Below are 3,386 nucleotides of genomic sequence, written 5' to 3'. Positions count from 1 at the left end.
GCCTGGAGCAGCTGCCCAGAGAGGCTGTGGAGTCTCCTGCTCTGGAGAGATCCCAAACCCTCCTGGTTGTGATCCTGGTCACCCTGCTGTGGGTGAGCTGCTGGAGCAGTGGGTTGGATGAGGAGATCTCCAGAGGTCCCTTCCAACCCCACCACGCTGGGGTGCTGGGTTTCTGTGTCTTGCAGGGTTAGACTCTATGAGATCCACCAACTGTTAGCATCAAACCACTCAAGAGATGGACCCAAAACTTCATCTCACTTTTTTTTTAGGAGGCAGAGGATGGAGCTGTGCTGATGGAGCTGATTTGCACAAATGCCTGGAGAAGCAATCCTCTTTTCCCCTTCCCCAAATTGCCCCAGGCTCCCTCACCATCAGCTGGCAGGACTCAACTCTCCTCCCTGGTGTTGGTTGGACTTGATGACTTTAATGGCTGGACTTGATGACCTTAATGGCTGGACTTGATGATCTTAATGGTTGGATTTGATGATCTTACAGGTCTTTTCCAACTTAAATGATTCTGTGATCAGAGCACAGAGAGTGCAGATGCAGGATGTGCCCCGAGTGACACTGTTCCCTTGCAGGGCTGAGCTAATTCCACCTTCCTCCTGGTAGTGATGGAGCCATTACAGCAGAGAGCCTGTTGCCTCCAGGCACTGCAGATTGAGTATCACCCTGAAGGATCTCAGTGACATTTCCGAGCTGCATCTCAGAAAGCTGCTAATAAAAGGATAAACCCCAGAAGCTCTTATAAAGCATAGCTCATACATTTTTTGTCTCAGTCAGTGAGCATCACTGGGCTTCCAGGAAAGAGATTTAAGACCTTTTTTTTTTGTATCATTTGTTAAGCTGATCTCTTTGCAAACTATTTCATGGGCAGATAAGACCTGTAACCTGCACTCTGACTTTGGATGAGGGCGAATTTTGCTCCTTCATCATGTCCTAACAGGCAGGGGCAGCTCTGCTCTCTCTATTTGGTGCTGTCACAAGCAAAGTGCATCATTCTTCTCTGTGATGTGCTGTATTCAGGGAGCAGAGATGCTCTGTTCTTCTAATTAATTGTGATTTCTCTAGAGAATACAGAACTTTACCTCATTAATGCAGCCAGGCTCTCGCTGATGCCAGGACAGGATTTTATTAGAGGTGTGTTGCACATGAGACCAAGTCAAGACTTGTGTCATTTTGGGTTATGTTATTAACTGAAAAAAAAACTCTGTTACAAGGGCTGGATTCACATCTGCAGATATCTTGAATCTTTCCCTGAAATCAGTCATCTGCAGGGATTAATCCAGCTTTTGTTATGAGTGTGTCAAAGCCTCTGACAATCACTTTGTGTCTGAAGAAAAGGAGACTCAGAGGAGAACTTATTGCTCCTGAGAGGAGGTTGGGGCCAGGTGGGTGCTGGTCTCTTGTCACAAGTAAAAACTGATGGGACAAGAAGAAATAGCCTCAAGTTGCACCAGGGGAGGTTTAGGTTGGGTATTAGGAGACATTTCTTGGCTGAAAGGCTTATCAAACGTTGGACCAGGCTGCCCAGGGAAGTGGTTGAATCACCATCCCTGGACATGTCCAGAAGTTGTGTAGATGTGCTGCTGAGGGACATGGTTTAGCAGTGGACTTGGTAGAGTCAGGGCAATGGTTGAACTTGGTGAATTTAAAGGTCTTTTCCAATCTAAAGGATTCTGATGCTATGATCTGTCTGCACACTCTTGGGCTTGATCAGGAGCTGGATTCTCCCACCCAGGAAATTGCACCCCATTGACTTCTTAATTTGGAGCAGGGAGGAGTTAAATGTTGTGATTTAAATGCAAGGCTTGATGTGAATGTCAAACTTAAAAAAAATAAATAAATCACAAGAGTATAGAATTATTGAATCATAGAATATTCTGGGTGGGAAGGGACCTTTAAAGGTCCTCTAGTCCAACCCCCCTGCAGGGAGCAGGGACACCAGCCAGGCCAGGTTGCTCAGAGCCCTCTCCAACCTCACCTTGAATGTTTCCAGGGTGGAGAGAATGAAACATTTCATTTCCAGATAATAAGAAATACATACATCCCTCCTGGGAGGGTCAGAAGAAGACATTTGGACCTGGAGTGACTTTCTCATCTCCTTCACAGAGCTACACCAGTTCTTGGGGAAAGGTCCCTGGTGCTGGGCACCACAAGGAGCTGGGTGATGCCCAACACATCCAGCTCCATCTGGGCAAAACACCCACCTCCCATCTGCAGAGAGAAGTGAAGAGCAGAGGGATAACTGGCTTGAGACCCAAGGACTGGTGGTTAATGGCTTATTGATGGGATTACAGCTTCTCTTCCCATCATTAAGATGCCAGACCTGGTTTTAGATTTTTACTAATTTGTTTGTTTTTCACTGCTCAATAGATCTTTTCAGCAAACATCCTTCAGTCTCTGAGTCCTTCAGCAACGTGTTTGCTCAATGTCTTCCTGTTGGCTGACTGAATTCCAGCTGCTCAGCAGTACAGGTATCATGTATTACCCCTGTTTCCTGGATGGATGCAATAAAATAGATACATTAAAAAAAATCAAATGAAATAAAAGAATGAAGAGTGTGGGGAAACAAAAAAAAAAAAGGTTTTGTTGAGAATTTCATGAAGAAGTGAAAAAATGTAGATTTTCCATTGTAGAGAGGAACCTTTTCCCTGTGGAGGCAGAGGTGAGGCAGCAGCATCACCCTACACTGCATCATCCATCACAGCTCAAAACCACAGCCCTCAGTCATGGGGAGTCAAAAGTGTGAGAAAGAAACCAAGTTTCCATGGTCACACCTCTAGGAAAAGCTAAACCTGCTCTCTGCAGCCTATTTCACCCTGCCCTGTCATCCTACAAAGCCTGTATCTCCAGCAGAGCAGAGTGGGAAGCAGATTTCCTACTGCCCCAACGAGCTTTAGGATTTCCAAGTAGCTTTCCACCTTGAACCTGAAAAAAGATGGAAAATCTCATTTTTTTTAATTTATTTTTTTGTGAATAGGAATCAATTAGCTTTCTACTTTTGCCTGGGCTGAAAAGCTGTATTAATTTTGATTTTATTTTTGTTTCCCTAGAAAATTACTTCTATTTCTCAGTGGAAATGAATTCAACCAGAAAAAAAATAACGACCCAATGGTCATTATTGGTGCCCCTTTCCCAGGCACCATTCTGGCTGCTTTGACAGCTCAGTCATGTTTTCTCCCTTGGGAATTTTTCCATGTGGGATATTTGTGGGCGTAGAGTCTGAATCCTATCGTGCAATACATTTGGAAAATCTGATTTTACAATGAAGAATTTGAAATAAATCAAATACCAAGGGATGCCTGGGAGATTGAGGATTCCTCAGTGGAACCTACCTCACATCCCAGCCACCCACATCCCAGTAGGGAAAACAGGGGCTGCAA

This window comes from Merops nubicus, unplaced genomic scaffold (genome assembly GCF_000691845.1).
Source record: "Merops nubicus isolate BGI_N331 unplaced genomic scaffold, ASM69184v1 scaffold6027, whole genome shotgun sequence".
Taxonomy (NCBI): domain Eukaryota; kingdom Metazoa; phylum Chordata; class Aves; order Coraciiformes; family Meropidae; genus Merops; species Merops nubicus.
This window is presented reverse-complemented; position numbering follows the sequence as displayed.